A 19,104-nucleotide genomic window follows, 5' to 3' on the forward strand; every position below is an offset into this window, starting at 1 on the left:
GATCATTTAGACGGAAGTGAATCAATCAAAACTAACTTTAGCTGGAAAAAACATTTTTCAAGAACCACTATAAAACCAAACCAAACTCTGTTACCTTAAATTATATGTTTATCTCTGTAAAGCTGCTTTGAAACAATCTACATTGTTAAAAGCGCTATATAAATGAGGATGACTTGACTTGACTTGACTTCCTCTGTGCTGGCAACTTTGCACTGGCTACCTTTTAATTGTAGATTTAATCAAAAAATTGCACTTTAAGCCATGCAAGCTGAAATGTTTGCGGCCTGGCATCAGCAGGGAGGACATATGTTTCGGCTCGTTGGTCTAGGGGTATGATTCTCGCTTCGGGTGCGAGAGGTCCCGGGTTCAAATCCCGGACGAGCCCATTATTAGGCTTTGCTTTTAATCTCTTCAGCCTGATTAGTGCAAACAGGATATTTCTGAGACATTGGGGATAAAATGTGCCAGAGAGAGGCGGTTAGTTCAGTTGGTTAGAGCGTGGTGCTAATAATGCCAAGGTCGCTGGTTCGAAACCCATACGGGCCACTCATTTTCTCTCTGGGACCTTCGCTCTGCTCTTCTCGAAAATGACGGGCGGTCTGCCAGACATCTGTGCTGGCTAAACCGCACAAGTTTCTGGCAGAAATAGCTCAGTTGGGAGAGTGTTAGACTGAAGATCTAAAGGTCCCTGGTTCAATCCCGGTTTTCGGCAGAGGAACCAGGTCTGCCTCTTTTAGTCTACATGATTCCACCTAGCCTCATCGCTATCTGCCTTTCAGACAGCCAGCTAACAGTATGTGTTGGTTCCATGGTGTAATGGTTAGCACTCTGGGCTTTGAATCCAGCGATCCGAGTTCAAATCTCGGTGGAACCTTTTTAGGTTATTTGCGGAAGGGAGGGAAAAAACAGAGGTGATGCGCAACTGCTGACGTGGCGGTGAAATTGGCACTCTCAAACCGATTCGGAATTGGGGAAACATGGGCTTAAAAAGCATAGGCTTCATTTGCTCCTTGCAATCGTGCTTCTGGACTCAATGACTTAAATCTCTGCTGCTCATGGGAAAAGTTGACACACGCCATGGTTCCATGGTGTAATGGTTAGCACTCTGGGCTCTGAATCCAGCGATCAGAGTTCAAATCTCGGTGGGACCTGCTTTTGCCAGGAATGTGTGCAGTACCTCGTTCGAAAAAACTTTTTGGCAGCACTGAGCCGCAAGAGCTTATCTAGGGAGTGCCCCTTGAAGGGGGCGTAAAAAGGATGGACAGCACTGGAGAATGCAGGCATCGATCCCGCTAACTCTCGCTTGCGCCTACTGCTTCCTACCGATTGAGCCAAAGTAAGCCCAAAGTAAGCCCACGTGAGCCAATTGTGTTTCTCTGCTGTGGCTTACATTTGACCAATCGCGTTCTCTCCTGTGGCTTACTTTTGACCAATCGTGTTTCTCTCCTGTGGCTTACTTTTGACCAATCGCCTTTCTCTCCTGTGGCTTACTTTTGACCAATCGCGTTTCTCTCCTGGCTCTACTCCTGTGGCTTACTTTGGACCAATCGGCGACCGCTATTATTATCGTCATCTTTGCAATCTTTGCAACAGGTAAGTCTATTCTTCACTACTGTATAATCGATCATTATTTATTCATAAACAGTGTTTGTTTTTAGACAATTAAACATGCCAATAAAGCTAGCTAGCGTGTAATAGCACACGTTTTCTTCTGTACATGTGAACCTGCAACTTTACCATGATATACAGTCAGAGCCGAGAAAGTCATGCAGTGAAAGTCTAAAACAATAAGATAATTTTGTTGTGTTTTTTTACGTTCCAGCCACTGCAGGCTCGAGAGGCCCTGCTCCTGCCCCGGCTCGTGCTACTGCCCCTGCCCCTGTTCCTGCTCCTCCAGCATTGTGGACCCCTGGCCAGGTGTCCCAGTCGCCTGCAGAGCTTCCTGTCCACTGGAAAGAGCAACTCCCATCTTTCCAGCAGGACTGGATCAGGAAGACTCTGTTCAGGGCCAACATAAAAACAGGGAAGCCTGAGCTGACGCCACATCCCAACTTTTGGTGGTATCCTCCCCAGCCCCCGACCGTCTTCACCCAGCCCCCTACTTTTCCTGATATCTTCTTCTGCCGCCCTCTGTTCCTCTTGATGCCGCTGAAGATGTGGTCCATTCCACTTGTCTGTGTCCAGCCAGCCTGCAATAACCACAAGCTTACAGCTGCTGGCCTTTATCGCACTGTGCGCAAGGTCCTGGACATAGACGGGTGGTATGACATGGCCACAGAGTATCTGGAGTGGAAAGGGTGCAAGAAGAAGTATCCAGCCTGGTCTGAAGACATCCTGGGACAGCTCGACATGGGACAACGCAGAAAATTCCCCGCCATTCTGACATACAGGTAAAATACATTCATATTTAGAGCAATGCACTGTAATTTGTTGTACTGTATAAAATCAAATACATTGATTTACTGATATTAACATTGAAATAATAAGATGTGGCACTGAACAGAATTATTTGACTGTCTGTAGGTACTCGTGTGACTACCGTGTAGTCATAATGATGTGGGAGAGGACCCGGGGCAACAGTGTCACACAGCTTCACAAAAAGCTGCAGGAGCAACACACCTCAGCGTGGTCACAGCGGACGCTGGAGTACCTCACTGTCTGTGAGCCCTTCACAGACTCCTCCATCGTTGAGCCTCCACTCTTTTCTGCGCCCCCGCCCCTCCCACCCATCCCAAGTGGCTGTTGTCTGTGTATGCCAGGGACGTCCTCTCGCGGCTACCTGAGGTCAAGGCCAAAATAACCTCAGTCTTTGGCTCTGTCCTCAAGATGGACTCCACCAAAAAGGTATAACAAGTCAAGTTTGAGTAATAATAATTGTTATTATCTTAAATTTTTCTGACATTTGTTTATTCTACTGTTTTTTTTTTTACATAGGTCACCAAAAAACTGGCCGGCGCTGCTGCCAACACTGCTGGTTGGTGCACTAATGTAGGCAATGAGCACAGCCAGGTGTTGGTGTCAGTCCTCACAGCGGCAGAGGGGCATGGATTGTGGCCCATGGCGGTGGGTCTCATGAAGAGGTACAGGGAGGCGGGAGTGGCACCACCCGCCGTCATGTATGTGGACAGAGACTGCTGCAGCCCACACGCGCACAGACAGTCGCAGGTCAGAGCCATGTTCATAGAGTGGGATGAGCTCCAAGTGCGCCTAGACATTTGGCACTTCATGCGGCGCTTTGCAGCAGATGTCATCACGGAGGCTCATCAGCTCTACGGCACCTTCATGGCTCTGCTTTCCAGGAGCATCTTTGAGCTGGATCCAGATGATGTCGCTGCTCTACGGTTGGCCAAACAGGGGGAGTTACAGTCCAGAGGAGTTGGTCCAGTCTCAGAGAAGGCTCTGGATAAGCTGATCACCAGGAAGGAGTTGGCACTGCACTGTCGCAAGCGGACCAGAGGAGTGGAGGAGACCACCTTGAGGATCAAGGCGCTCATTGATGAGATGGACAATGAGAAGGGGAGGGACACTCTGGGTGTACCACTGCTGGACCACGAGCGAATCCAACAGGTCTGGATAGACCAGCAGAGGCACATCGCCTGTATTCAGGACCCAAAGGAGCTTCCCTCTGTACCAGAAGACAGACACACTGAAGAAGGGTGGTGTGGAGCTCAGCTGCTATCGCTGTGCTCGTGGCTCCACCTCCTTGGAGTCTTTCCACCTCCATTTAAATCGCTTCATCCCAGTTAGGTTATAACTTTTATAACCTGCAAAAACTTTAAACTTTTATAACCTATTCTGCCATACTGAATACATAGATAACTAATATTTGACTTTATTTGACCTGTAGGGACCAGTGCCAGTGATGCGCATTTCCAGGCCTATCTCCTGGAAGGCCTGATGCGCTGGAACCAGGACCGGATGGATGAAGCAGTGAGGGGAAAGACTGACCTGAGGACCTACAGTAGCGTTGAGAGGGAGGCAATGTACCGGCTCAGCCGCAAAGTGCTGAAGATGTCCCTGGATGATCGCTACCAGCCTCCAGGGGCTTACACAGGTGAGAATTATTCATGTTATCTCAAACAAAAGATTATAAATTATACAGGTGTTTGAGTGTACATTTTTTATATTGTATTTCATATAATTCAACTATTGTTGGAGTTATTTGTACTTTGTTTAATTTAGGCTTAATTTGACCCTTTATAGCCTTATTTCTTTGCTTTCTTTTGCTAAAGTGAATTTGCTTTATTTTGCATTTATGCTTATTATCTTCTTGTTTAGTATTTTAATTTTTTCATCTGTTAAACTGCGTCAAGCCTACAAACGATCAAACTTTGAAAAGTTTGATTGTTTTTTTTGTTTCAGTTTGTTATGGACAAATAGCCACTACAGCTATAATAATGTGAATGTGCTTTGTATGTGTGTTCTTTTGCAGGGGAGATGCTGGGTATGGAGTATCTGTAGAGTCAGTCTGGGAAATCCCTGACTGTTATGGATAACCCAGAAGAGGAGGATCGGCTGGTGGAGCAGATGACTGATGAGGTGGTGCAGGACGAAGGCTTTGTTGAGGAGGAACCTGAGGACATCACAGTGCCAGTCCTCTATGACCCCATTGAGCCTGCCCCAGTCCACAGCAGCAGCGGCCCCCAGGTCTTCAACCCCTGTCCCTCTGCACCAGGACCATCCTCACTACAGCCACCCACAGGACTGCAGCGCCCTGCCCAGCCTCCTCTGCAGTCTCCTCCTCTGCGCCCTGCCCAGCCTCCTCTGCAGTCTCCTCCTCTGCGCCCTGCTCAGCCTCCTCTGCAGTCTCCTCCACAGCCTTCTGTCCAGCCAAGTGCTGCCTCTGCTCCTGCAACATCAACTGGGTCCAGTGTTGCAGACCAGGCTCCTGTAAGTAAGCTTCTCATTATTAGTTTCTATTTGCTTTTACACTCAGACATTTAACATGCTGTGTATTGTTATTGTAATACTTTCCTGCAGGCTCCTGTTCTTGGACCCGATTGCGTTGCAGGCTGGGATAAGGTGCAGGATCTGGCTAAGTTCCTGGTGTCCCTCCGTCAGGCACTCTACCTGGACGAGCAGCAGGTCACAGAGGTCATCCGTCTGTGGACTGCTCTTCCTGATGGGGACAAGAGGAAGATCCACTATCAGCCCAGACACCAGCCCAAACTGACCCACGGATGCTTCAAGGCTCCGAAAAACACAGGAGTGACACCGGGTGTGGACAGTGTGAAGAGGTGCCTGATTGGTCATCCTGGGGGGCCATCTCAGTGGCCCAGCACCAGTCGCTTAGTTGAGGCCATGTGTATCAAACTGTGTGCACTTCACAAGTCCCCAACTAAGAAGGATGGAGTCCGTCTTCCTCGTTGGACTAAGGTGCTCACGGATTACCACCACATCCGAGACCTGGTGCTGAACTGCCAAACTCTGATGGAGGCCACGTCACTTCAGCTGTTTATGCTGAATCAGAGGACTCTCACTCAGTGGTAAGCATGGTTTTACATTGACATTTGAAAGAAAGGGATAGCAGTTATTTATTATGAATACATTTTTTGATTGCAGGTTTAATCGAAGGGAGAACACCCAGGAAGTGACTGTCCTTACCCAGGGCCTTGCTGCAGAAGACCGCATCGCTGTGGCCAGCTCACAGCTTCCTGCTCCGCGGGAAGAGCTGGATGAGGTTCCCTCCACAACAGGGGCCCGGCACGGGTTTGTCCTTCCTCCTAACAGAGCGGGACAGGCTCCTAAGCTACGGCCGGGCAGACGACCTGCCAGTGCTGCAATTGTGAGGCCAATTACCCCAGCAGCTCCTACTCCTCCCCCAGTTCCTGTGCCACTGCCCCAGTTCATTTTATTGAACACTGCGCCCACGCTGCTGGCAGCTGGTGCAGATGGCACTTCAGCTGCTCCTCTCCTGGTTCCAACTCCAGTGTTTCCTGACGTGCGAGAGGCTCCTGCTCCCACTGCCCCGGTGTCTGTGTCCCGCTTCACTCAGAGGAACAGACGACGCAGGGCAGAAGAGGAGGCCAGTGGAGCCCACAAAAGGAAATATGTCCGTGAAGTGGCATATAACAAATGCTCTAAGTGTGGCAAGCCCAAAACCAAGGAGTTCGGCCACAGCCGCTTCGGCAGTGCCACGTTTTGCCCGGGTGTCTCTAGTGGCAAATCTTTAGAGGAGTGGCTGGTAGAACAGCGCCAGCAGAAATAAACCTGGACAGCCACCTCCATGATAAAAATCTTCCAACATAGAAAAAATATTGTAAATACCTGTAAATAAATATCTATGTGTAAATACAGTTATGTTCTTCTTTTTCTCTCAATCTTTCTGTAATGTCTTGTTTGTTTAATTTATATTACAGAATGTTCTATTCTATTTCTACATTGTTAGTTGTTTATTGTTGTTCATTAATGTCTTGTAGTTTTAGTAAATAAATACTGTTCACACTCTTATTCATTGTGCTGCTTTTAATTGCCTTGGGACTGGAATGTGCAAACTGTACATGGGCCCACCCACTCTTTCATAGAGTATACATTGTATATAACACATATATTGTGTGTATGTCCATATATTTATGTGTGTGTGTACTTATTTCAATATTTGTGTGTATTCATTTTAATAAAAAAAATTACATTTCGATATTTGTGTGCATTTGTGTGTATAAAACATTTGAAGTGTCCTAAAATAAATCAGATCAAATACATCAATCAATCCCACACACAAAAAACACATATTTGAATAAACATTTGTATTAGTTTTATTAAACCATAAACATGTAATATGCTTTTTTTTAAATAATATACACAATTAATATCAATCATGTAAGGAACTCAGCTTTTTTGAAATATTAATAATCAATAATATCTTGTTATTATTAATTATAAATATTTGGGTCAGTTAATTGGATTAACTTGATGTGGCTGAATTAATATTACAATCAATTAATCAGTTCTTCCAACGAACTATTTTGATTATTAATTTATTCTAATAAAGGGTATCTTCCATGGCCACCGAAGAATAATTATTTCTTCGCCTGTACAGTACTTTGAGCCAGTAGCAAAAACCGTGATCGTAAAGTGACTTGTATTGCAAACAAAACAGAACCAAATACATATTATGTACAAGTTTTATTAACTAAATATAGATATTTATATGAATATAAATAAACTAAACAACATACACACATGAATACATAAATAGGTTAGTGATAGGATGAAATTGGAAACCGGAAGAGGGTCTATGAGAAAAACCATCAGAATTTTATTTTCACATTTCATTGAATTGAATACTTGCATTTGTAATGGGAACAATTCTTGAAGTTGTTGAAAATTGGAGTCGTTGATGGTTCCGGCAGTGTCAAGTGGAAGTTGGTTGAGCGTTCTCTTTCTCCAGGAACGCATGACTGGTTTGGTGAAGGCCTGGGACTCTGTTGAGGCCACGCCGAGCACCCAGGAGAAGTGAGGAAGTCGGAAGGATGGGTGATTGGAGTCGTTGTTGGTTGGAGTCTTTGTTGGTTGGAGTCTTTGTTCCAAAACTCCTGAGATTGTCCTTGGTTCTTTGTGAGAGAGTCTTCTCTCTTTTCCATGAGGCCGGATCTGGTTGGAATCGAGGCCTGCTGGGCCCTGGGGCCCCCGTGGAGGGGGAGGGGGCTCCCCAGTCTCACCAGAACAGTGTTGCGGCTGGATGAAAAAACTAAGAGAGGGCGGTCACTGTTGCCTGCCTCTGATATACCCTGAGAAAGAACCAACCCCTAAGATTTGAATGGACCTATGAGTAAGGTGACATGTCCGAGAGGGGAAGCGGCTCTTAGTTGATTTATGGTCTTTGTCCCCAGCATGCTTAGACTGTTCATTCAAGCTCAAATAGACATAACAAATTCACATTGCATTCTAAGAGGAGGTGATGTACATCAAAGTGTGTGTCATTAAATGAGGATTAATTTGCTAGGAAGCATGATACAGGTGAGGTTATATTGACCGTTGGGTGGTTGTTCAACCACATACACCCCAATCAAACATACCATGTTGTTATACCTAATAGTACACGAGACAGTAAATCATCACAGTTTCTGTGAGGCATGTTCCTTCATAGATCAGAGTAACACCGCAAAGTTTATTTAATTAAAGATGGTCTCTCTCTCTTAAGCATGTGGCGCATGTGGCCACATTCCTTTGAGGTCGTAAAGTCTGTTATCAGTCTTAAAGTGTTCTGTAACCGGACACCCGGCTGACAAAGTAACTTCATTTGTGAGGTTAGTTTTGGGGGAGAGTTTCATAGACCTTTATATTCATTAAATATAGTGAATATGAATAATTAGTGTGTGTCTGATTGGTCCAGACCCTACATCCCCCCCTTTCGACCGTTGTTGTCCCCCTCAAGGACAACCATGATCGAAGTTGAAAGTGCCGACAGATCAGACACACCTTTGTCATAGAAGGCTGGAAGGCCATGGTGGCCTCTGGTTGCTCGCGTCTTCTGGAGTGGTGGTCGTTCCACGGCGGTTGATGTGGACAGTAGCCCAGTACAGGTCTCTGCAGCAGGTGTTGGGGCAGAAGGTGCCTTGACTGGGTATCACCTGTCATTCTGGAGTTAGGGTGAAATTGTGGTTCTTGAAGAAGGATGAGGTTTCCAGCTTTGATTCAGGTTTGGCCTCAGCAGGGCAGCGTGTGTCTTGGATCAGAGACTGCAGATCAGCTGAGTTTGAGTAAAGTCATTCTGGAAGACAGTAAACAGCTGTTTCATGGAGTTCACTGTCTGGTTCAACCGAACGCTGTGGGTGTTGAGAATTACCACAGTTCCCTTCGATGTCTTGCCGATGGACGGCAGGGAGGCACTCTGTGTTGTGAGTTGCCCTTTTAGCTGTGGGATTTCAGTTTGAATTTCAGCCACACGTTGTCTCACGGTGGCTAGGTTCAGTGCGTTGACACTGGACATGCCAATGTTAACAGAGTTCCGACGGCAGTGGCGGTTGTGTCCATCTGGCTCTGCTTGTGTGACATTTTTTTTTTCAAGTTGGTTGAGCATGTGTTCGACATTGGCCTCAGCGTGGGCGAGGGAGTGGAGTCGAACATACACTCTCTGGGTGTGGGTCCTGCAGTTGGTGATAAGGAGTCCCGGTTGTTCCTTCGGGACGCTGCCTGATACCGGACCTGGTGAGATGACCGACTGCGGCTGTCCTCTGGTTGGCTGGAGGTACAGGAAGACTAACCACAGCAGCATCCTGGAACAGACAAAGGGGAGAGGGAGAGAGAAAGGGAGGAAAGATCTCAGCGACTGTCGTCCTTTGTTGGCTAGGACAGTCTTTCCGCTTCGAGGACGCCGGTATGCCAATTGCTTCGGTGTTCTGGTGCTGCGGTGTGCAGCACATGCTGCGTCATGGGCATACACTGGCATGAACCCCCCTTTTGCACTGTGGCACCACAAGCTTTGGCGCAGCGATGTCATCAGGTGTATAACACAGAGTGTTGTCCTGTGCACGCAGCGTGTGCTTGTTGATTTCAGTTGTCTGGGGCACCGGTTGTCGGTGGGTGCAGACGGCGTCCGTGGGTGGTTGGAGGGGTTAGAGGTGGTTTCTCATAGTGTCCATTGGTTTGTCATAGTCTTTGGTAAGCTGGAAGGTTGGGGTCAGGTTAAGCAGAGGCTCTGTGACATTTTGGCACACTTGTGGTGAGAGACTAATTCATGACCCTAAAAGTTCAGAACCACTGTTTAATGGGTTCGCTAGATATGTAGCATAAAGTTAGGTGTTTCATGTGTATCTAGCTAGTGATGTGTCTCTTGTATCTTTATCATCTTAGCTGTGGATGTTAGGAGGCTAAGACTTGTGTGGTTCCTAGAGTATTTCCTGGAAAGGGCATAGCCGAGATGAAATAAATGACTTAAGATGGTTCTTATGACTAAATTATTTCTCTGGACTTAAATGGTGGTTCACTGCGGCTTGACGAAGTGAAGGATAGGAGGAAAAGGGACAGCTTTCCTATTCAAATTATGCTTATTATCAATCCTCAGGACTATAGTTATGCCCTAGTAATTGTTGAAATTACTTGTGTCGCAGGGTCACAAAAATGAGTGCACTTGTTGAAAATAAACACAATCACAAATAAAGGTGTCTCTTTTTCCTTTCTGGGCCCAATGGGAAATAGAACCACATTCGAACAAGAGAGGAAATGGAATTAAATCATATAGATGACCGAATTGACAAGGGAATAGCTGACTGCTATTATTATCAAAGTGGAAATAAAAGAATAAAATAAAAAAAATAAAGTAAGTAATCAAAACAGCGGTAATGATCTGAAATTGAGAATAATCAATAGCACTAGTGACTAACCTTTAGATTTGCCTGGACCAACACTCCCTAGTGGGTCACAGCTGTTGCGTGTTTAAGACCACACCGTGTGTGTCCCTCCAAAGGTTTAGTCAATATGCTGATGAAAATTCTCATAACTATAATAATTCTTCTCTAGCTACACAGCTTACATGTAATTAAACTTGGGTTTAATTGCCAGGGCATCTGCAAATTTAGCCTACAGCGCTCAGCAAGGACTATGCCTAAACTAGTGAAGGTGAAATTCAGCTGAGAAGAATTGAAAGTAAGGAAAGAGAAAAATTAGAAACCCTAAATGGGATTAAAGAAAGTATTTTAGAATACTTTGCGCTGTATACATAAAAGCTGTAATTAAGGCTTCAAGTAAATGATGCTAACCGCTAACTGTAGAAGTTATTATGTAGCTTAGCCTAAGCTGGATGGATGCTAGGTTAGCTTAGCTTAGCCTAAGCTGGATGGACGCTAGGTTAAGTTAGCTTAGCCACTTAGGCTGGTTTGATTACAAAATGACGTCACGAGTTAGCACTTCCTGTGACAAGTCGTTGTCATGGGAACCAGTGCATGTCAGAACAATTCAACAGTACCTGAAGAATGTCTACACATTTTACTGAGTTATGCATGTTTAAACGGGTTAAAAGGGGGCGCCTATACTTTAAGTCTTTCAAGAACTTGATGTTACATTCAGTAAAATGCTAATGTGTTTTGGCATTTGCTAATTTTACTCATGGAACTCTTCTCTTTACTTTACACAACTTATTCTATTCGTTTACAAAGTAAGGAAATAGATTTGCTGTAAGTCAAAGCTTGTCTAAGCCTATATAGTTACGTCCCTCTCATGCATAAATGCTGACTTTTCAGCGAGTGAACAGTTTTGATCGCTAGGTAGCTCTCTGCTTGTGGATGCAGCTAAAAATTTAGGTGAATTACATCAATCTAACAATAATTTGTAAGGCCTTTACATTGTAGAAAGGGGAGCATCACCCAGGTCTACGTATATATAACACTGTCCTGATCTTTCTTTTTCAGAAACAGGTTTAGCAATACTGCAATTTGGATTTCTTTAACCAAAGCAGGATAGATATCGGTACAGTTTACAAGCTGCTGAGATGAGATTCCTTTGTCAAACAGACTTACGCTTTAATGCTGAACTTACTGATACCAGTTGGAAATCTAAGACTCTTTCACTTACAGTAGAGATGTCAATTCCCGCTATCGTTTTATCTGCATTTAGACAAGCCAGCAACCAGTGATCAAAATGCGCATCGCATGTTGTGTTCCAGTTGGACCGCAATGGTCAAATGCACGCCTGTAGGTTAACAGTAGTTTAAAACTCAGGTGGTTTTCCTACACTATGGCGTCAAGGTATCCCCTATTTGGAGCTAGTGTTTCCTGTAACCCTTCATTGTCATGGAAACTAATGTAGCAGTGCCAATTCAACCAGCATGTAGCAAATGTTTGTTTCAAAAGAGTTGTGCATAGTCTGTTGGCAGGTGAGGCTTACACGTCCATTCAAGATTTTCTTTATATCAGTAAAATTCTATTTTTACTAATGCAGAGTCTTGCTGCTCTTTGAGCACCCATTTTCATCTACTTTAAAAGTTTTATGTCCTATGCTGACCAGGGACTTTTTAGCAGAGTATTGCATTGTGTATATGCTGTGTGGCTTCTGGTTTTGCAGTTCAGGATCAATGGGGTCTTAGGAACCCTTTCTGGGGAGGCCTTCTGTGTTAGAGGCCTTCCGCATCAGGTCACACATCGTTGAGTGGGCATTGCGTGGGGGCAGGTGAAAATATGGTGACTAACTGGTTTTGGAGGAAAAGTTTCTTGAAGCTGGTGTCCTCCTCCGTCACAGGTTCGTTGTAAGTTCCACAGACAACTCGTTCGGAGTTGGTGGTGGTAGCACAGGGCCTTCTAGGTCTGTCCTGCTTGGTGTTTGGGCAGGGCCCAGCTGGGCTGGATGTGTCCAGATCAGATGGAGTCTGTCTCGGTGTGCCATACCGGTTGGAGACTGCAGGTGAAAATCAATGTCTCGTAGATTGGCAGGGATGTTTCTGACCTTTCACTTGAGATTGTTGAGTGTCACTTCATGTGCCATTTCAGGGTTTGTCTGATTTACCTTTTCCTCCTGCAGCTGCAGGGGCTCTCAGGGCTTTGGCTCCTCCCCCCTTTGTGCAGGGCTGGGGAAGCTTACGCTGCTAATGTGAAGGTCAGCAGGGTCCATCTTTCTTGTGTGGTCCATTTGCAGTGGGTTGGACTGTTGCAGCTCTCATTGGACCACATGGAGTGCGTCAATAATGTTACAGCATCGCTAAGTCAGTGTTCGGACTTCCGCTGCACATTGATGGCTTTAGCTCTCTTTGAGTTCAACCATTTCTTTAAGTTCTTTGAGTGAAACAGTTCTTTACCCGTCGGTTTGCAGGTGCTCAGAGCTGTCGTCCGCCTGAAAACTGATGATCTCTTTCAGTTGCTCTGCTCTGTCAGGGTCCTTGCATCTGTCCTGTGCCTTCTCCCGTTGAGCAGGGTTCGTTCTCTGTGGAGTCCTGTGGCTGGCAGCGTTAGTTCATTTACCTCCTGTTTGAGGCCTGCGGGAGCATGGCCAAGGAGAAGATAATGCTGGTCAGCTCTTGGTGGCTCAGGCTGGGTGTCAGACGTCTGCTTTCATTGTTGCCTAACTGTTCCTTCCTCTGCCGTGGCAGGTCGTTGCCTGCTTCAGGCTGAAGGATGTCCATGACACTGCTCTGCCGGGTCTTCAGGTGGTCCTGGTGGCAGGGCTGGGTGTCTGAGGCCTACTGGAACACTTGTGGGAACACGAGAGAGAAATGGCAAAGGCAAATGCAAGTTTCTACAGAGCTGGTGAGCTATCTGTGTGGGAGAATGGCTATGTGGAGCAGCTAAAATTTAGTGTTGGTGAGCACACACAACAACAAAAAAAAAAGTTCTGAGTATCTTAGTTGACGTGCTTTAAGCAGCATCGACTGATGACTGGGCTCTTACATGTCATAACCTATTACTCAAAAATGCTGATGGTTCTTCTCACATGTTGTGCTACGAGAGTAACAGATAGAGCAAAACCAAAATAAAACAATGGGATGAAACCAGAAAAGAAGAGGAAGAAAGGAGTGTTTTACCTATTTAGGTTTAGCTAGGAGACATAGGTAAACAGGAGTCACTTATGGGTTATGCTGCTGTTAGACTAAGCTACCAGGGACACATCAGACATCTCAAGGTCCAAAAGAAGAAGAAGAAACAATGGGAAGTGTTTCCAGTTCTGTCTGGGGCCTACTGTGCGTTTGTGTTTAGCCGTACTTCATGTACTTAGCTTGGTGCTAAGGAGTGAGGATGGGTAAAACGCAGACAGGAAGTAGGATATTAATGACCTGTGTAACTCGCTATGGAAACAACAGTCGCTAGATATTGTAATCCTATAGAGAGAGAGAAGATGAGGATAGTGACTAGTGATCTAAAATAAGGTAAAGGTAAAGTTAGAACGTCCTTATAGCTCTAAGAAAACTAAAAGGAAAGGGAAGCGTATCAAGTAATTTAATTAAATTTCAAATTTAGTTAAGCCCTTCTTTTTTTCTTTAGCTGAATATAAGAATTCAGGCTGAAACAAACGTAAATAACTAAATTGAAAAAAATAAAAAAAAATAAAAAAAATGTATGTAAACATTGTGTGTTCTCATAGCTCTGGTAACTAGAGGGGAACTTGACTAAGCAAATTGATTTAATTAAATTCCCAATTTAATTAAATTCAATTTAACTGAATAGGACTATTCAGGCTCAACAGGTGTAAATACACAAAATAAAATAGGGGTAGATTTAAGTAAAAATAAAAGAAACACAAATAAAAACCCAAAGTATCTGGGTTTCAATCTGAAAGTGAAACCAAGAGGAAGGGGTCGAGAGAGAGAAAGAGAGAGAGAAGAGGGTGGTTTAACCCTCTTATGAGACGTGCTTCGTGAAGCTCTGACACCAGGGTGAATCATTCGTCTCAAATCATTTGGAGTGTATCACTGCTAAGGTCACGTGATTTTATTAAACTGGGCTTCGTTACGCGTCATAGCTGTTTCGAAATTGTTTTAAATTTCAACGGTTCGTGAACCATTGTGTATCTGGTCTCTATGTGATCTCGTATCACTTTATAGATTCGTACACATTTAATGACGCATTTGATAAAGGGTCTGATTGACTTTCAAGTCAAGCTTTCATAAAACGAGCTCTACGGTTTACTAAGATATTATGCCTTGAAAGACACCTCATATTAAACGATATTAGGTAGCTGGCGGATTGCCATTACCTGATTACACCTTTTGATAAAACCTTTGCGATTGGTTTGTAAAAGGTGTTCCGTTGATTTGAGTTTCCGCTACACTTCCACTGTTTTGACCAGCAGGGGTCGCCAGCGAGGGCGCTTCAAACAAAGAGTCATTTGTGACTCAGTTGACTCCTTTGATTCAAAGCCTCGAAGAGCTTTGACTCTCATTACTCGTGTTCAAATCACTCAGTTCAAATCACGCAAAATCTATAGTCTTTGGTTTAAGGTTACACTTTACGCTCTAACGTGTCTAAGTTTTTAGGCGGTGCTAAAACTATCACTCGAGGTAGAGGGTTTTACTTGTAAGTCATGCGTGTAAGTTAGGATTGAGGGAGCTATTGGCTACAACCGTCGCTTATTTACACGAGGGTCTGTGAGATTGGTGCTGTTGTCAGAAAAACTAGATAGGAACGCCTGCTCGCGTTCCGGACACAATGCCAACCAACAACACAGATCGTTCGGAGCAGCGATCGAGCTGTGCTGACAGTTTGCACTGAGTCTCTCGCTTAGACACGACGTTGCGTGTGAGTGACTCTTTTTAACAAATCAAAACAGCACCGTTCTTTCACAGACAATGGCAAATTACTAGTTAGCTAAGCTAGAATTTATACCACTAATTCGACGCGATTGTTTCATATGAGCGCTTCAGCGGTTTAATATGAATACAATGACGTAACGCATAATAAGGCCTTAATCGGTGATTGAGGAACATCGCTCAGATCACATTCAAAAATGCTGAAAATGGAGATTTCTTCGTCCATATCAGGTTAATTAGTTCTGGTACCATTTATGCGCGCGGCTAATCTGAGATTTCTTCGTCAGAGAAGGCTTATGCTCGATTTATATCTGAAATTAGGCTTTCTTCGCTAATATCAGGAGTTTCTTATCGTACGATTTAAATATGCATTATAGCATTTGTGAACTTTCTGCCATTCGTAGGAAGGCATATTCAAGCTATAGTTTTGCTGATTTACTCAGAAACTTGTACGTGCATGTATGAGATGTTAATAAAACTTATGGGACAACATATGATTGATTACTGTCTGCTTGCATACAATGTTTAATACGATGCCTTAAAATTCTCCACCATTATCTAAGGAACTCAGCTTTTTGGAAATATTAATAATCAATAATATCTTGTTATTATTAATTATAAATATTTGGGTCAGTTAATTGGATTAACTTGATGTGGCTGAATTAATATTACAATCAATTAATCAGTTCTTCCAACGAACTATTTTGATTATTAATTTATTCTAATAAAGGGTATCTTCCATGGCCACCGAAGAATAATTATTTCTTCGCCTGTACAGTACTTTGAGCCAGTAGCAAAAACCGTGATCGTAAAGTGACTTGTATTGCAAACAAAACAGAACCAAATACATATTATGTACAAGTTTTATTAACTAAATATAGATATTTATATGAATATAAATAAACTAAACAACATACACACATGAATACATAAATAGGTTAGTGATAGGATGAAATTGGAAACCGGAAGAGGGTCTATGAGAAGAACCATCAGAATTTCATTTTCACATTTCATTGAATTGAATACTTGCATTTGTAATGGGAACAATTCTTGAAGTTGTTGAAAATTGGAGTCGTTGATGGTTCCGGCAGTGTCAAGTGGAAGTTGGTTGAGCGTTCTCTTTCTCCAGGAACGCATGACTGGTTTGGTGAAGGCCTGGGACTCTGTTGAGGCCACGCCGAGCACCCAGGAGAAGTGAGGAAGTCGGAAGGATGGGTGATTGGAGTCGTTGTTGGTTGGAGTCTTTGTTGGTTGGAGTCTTTGTTCCAAAACTCCTGAGATTGTCCTTGGTTCTTTGTGAGAGAGTCTTCTCTCTTTTCCATGAGGCCGGATCTGGTTGGACCCTGGGCCCTGGGGCCCCCGTGGAGGGGGAGGGGGCTCCCCAGTCTCACCAGAACAGTGTTGCGGCTGGATGAAAAAACTAAGAGAGGGCGGTCACTGTTGCCTGCCTCTGATATACCCTGAGAAAGAACCAACCCCTAAGGTTTGAATGGACCTATGAGTAAGGTGACATGTCCGAGAGGGGAAGCGGCTCTTAGTTGATTTATGGTCTTTGTCCCCAGCATGCTTAGACTGTTCATTCAAGCTCAAATAGACATAACAAATTCACATTGCATTCTAAGAGAAGGTGATGTACATCAAAGTGTGTGTCATTAAATGAGGATTAATTTGCTAGGAAGCATGATACAGGTGAGGTTATATTGACCGTTGGGTGGTTGTTCAACCACATACACCCCAATCAAACATACCATGTTGTTATACCTAATAGTACACGAGACAGTAAATCATCACAGTTTCTGTGAGGCATGTTCCTTCATAGATCAGAGTAACACCGCAAAGTTTATTTAATTAAAGATGGTCTCTCTCTCTTAAGCATGTGGCGCATGTGGCCACATTCCTTTGAGGTCGTAAAGTCTGTTATCAGTCTTAAAGTGTTCTGTAACCGGACACCCGGCTGACAAAGTAACTTCATTTGTGAGGTTAGTTTTGGGGGAGAGTTTCATAGACCTTTATATTCATTAAATATAGTGAATATGAATAATTAGTGTGTGTCTGATTGGTCCAGACCCTACAATCAATATAATGATATGTCACATTGATAACCAAGTGAAGGCGAATGCGCAGTTGATCACACACTAGTCGCGCAGAACAGGGGTTCGAGCCCAGCCCGCGGAGTGTGACTTGTTTCACATGTAACTAAAACTCTTCCATAACGTACAGAATTGTAGCCCGAATATTGTTGCAGGGCAAATTTGTGCGTTATTTCACGTTTTCTGCATCCTTTTCGCTTGCGTGCGGGGCGCAAAGATTGGACCCCTTCTTTTGCGCAGCGAGCGCTCTACCATTTGAGCTAATTCCCCTCGATGATGGAGTGAAGGTGTCCATCGCTCTCATAGACAAAGACGAGGCGCCATCTCTAGCACGTCTGCAGGTGCTGCAGTGTGATTTCCAATGACCACAAAAAAAGAGGCCGCATTTCCTCTGTGCTGGCAACTTAGCACTGGCTACTTTTTAATTGTAGATTTAAATTAATATTGAGCTTTAAGCCATGCAAGGGGAAATGTTTGCTGCCCGAGAGCAGCAGGGAGGATGTATGTTTCGGTTCGTTGGTCTAGGGGTATGATTCTCGCTTAGGGTGCGAGAGGTCCCGGGTTCAAATCCCGGACAAGTCCATTATTAGGCTTTGCTTTTAATCTCTTCAGCCTGATTAGGGCAACCAGGATATTTCTGAGAAATTGGGGATAAAATGTGACAGAGAGAGGCCGGTTAGCTCAGTTGGTTAGAGCGTGGTGCTAATAATGCCAAGGTCAATGTTTGCTGTGGCGCGTGGATGGAATGCTCATGTTTTGTTCCGGGTGGTGGAGGCCTGTGTTCCAGAGAGGTCCTGCTCAAAACTCTTTTTAAAACACCATCGAGCATCAGTAATAACTTACGACATCGATCGAACGTGGATTTTGTTCTCATAAGGAGGGCACCGGTAACTTGTAACCTGTCAGGCTCTCAGGCATGCGGTCAATCGATTCGGCATAGGCCTATATGTACTAGCGTTTTTGCTTCCGTTTGGAGGTTGTGTCCCTCCAACTCTTTGTTGTATGACTCACTTTTGCCTTTGGATATTTTGAGAAGTTTGTCTTCGGTAACCGCTCTCTCACTCGACAGACCGAATCGTAACTTTAGCTCCGGGTTGTGCATATTATTGGCCTGCTCTACTGGGTCAATTTGTATCCCCCAACAACAGATATGGCTCAAACAAACAAAGTACTATCTAAGCCTAACTCTAGGCTTAACCCTGACTTTACCCGCAAGAGGCTATGCCAAGCCTGTGCGAAATGTGAGGCTCCCTTTCACGGGAGCAATTTAGGCACGAATAAAGACCGCGACCAGCCCGAAGCAGTTCACCGCAGTTGCCCGGCTAGCGGTGCCGGGAGAACGAGAGACTGTCAATTGCCATCCCATCACGTATCACTATTGGCATCTTTCCATCTTTGTTCACAGCCAATCAATAAAGCCTGATCCCATCATCTCCATTTCCCAGCTTCCAATTACTGTGATCCATTTCAAACTTTTTTTTTATACGTATGCATCAATCACGTATCAGTATGTGTATCTTTACCTCACAGTTTACAGCCAATCAATAAAGTCCATTTCCGAAATCTCCGTCTCCTTGCTTTTGTTGACAACCAATCGCTATCCTTCATTCCCAAAAACCCTCCATCTACCTGACGGGGCATCGCCAGAGGTTAAGTGGTTTCCAGCGGTTTTGAAAAAAAAGTTGAAACTTTACAGGTGTCAAAGTACTGGGTTTACTTTGGATTTCACGTTACTACATCGAGGTAAGAAACCGACAATGTTGTTATATTTAGTTAAGTGACTTGCACTAGTTAGCTAGCGTATTACGAGTACTAACGTTACAAGAACGTCTTATTTATGTA

At 44.4% G+C, this 19,104-nt stretch overlaps 4 non-coding genes across 4 annotated transcripts; all 4 read left to right on the forward strand.

The window, feature by feature from the left end:
- The first annotated feature begins 313 nt into the window (after positions 1–313).
- trnap-cgg (transfer RNA proline (anticodon CGG)) lies at positions 314–385 on the forward strand. The gene has a single exon. It is a non-coding gene; the product is annotated as a tRNA-Pro (tRNA).
- Positions 386–802: 417 nt separating this feature from the next.
- Positions 803–874, forward strand: trnaq-uug (transfer RNA glutamine (anticodon UUG)). The gene has a single exon. It is a non-coding gene; the product is annotated as a tRNA-Gln (tRNA).
- Positions 875–1,079: 205 nt separating this feature from the next.
- On the forward strand, positions 1,080–1,151 carry trnaq-cug (transfer RNA glutamine (anticodon CUG)). Its single transcript has one exon. It is a non-coding gene; the product is annotated as a tRNA-Gln (tRNA).
- A 16,621-nt stretch (positions 1,152–17,772) lies between these two features.
- On the forward strand, positions 17,773–17,844 carry trnap-agg (transfer RNA proline (anticodon AGG)). The gene has a single exon. It is a non-coding gene; the product is annotated as a tRNA-Pro (tRNA).
- Positions 17,845–19,104: the final 1,260 nt, after the last annotated feature.

The sequence above is a fragment of the Siphateles boraxobius genome, unplaced genomic scaffold (assembly GCF_051911475.1).
Source record: "Siphateles boraxobius isolate OS27281-9 unplaced genomic scaffold, OSU_SipBor_1 19, whole genome shotgun sequence".
Classification (NCBI taxonomy): domain Eukaryota; kingdom Metazoa; phylum Chordata; class Actinopteri; order Cypriniformes; family Leuciscidae; genus Siphateles; species Siphateles boraxobius.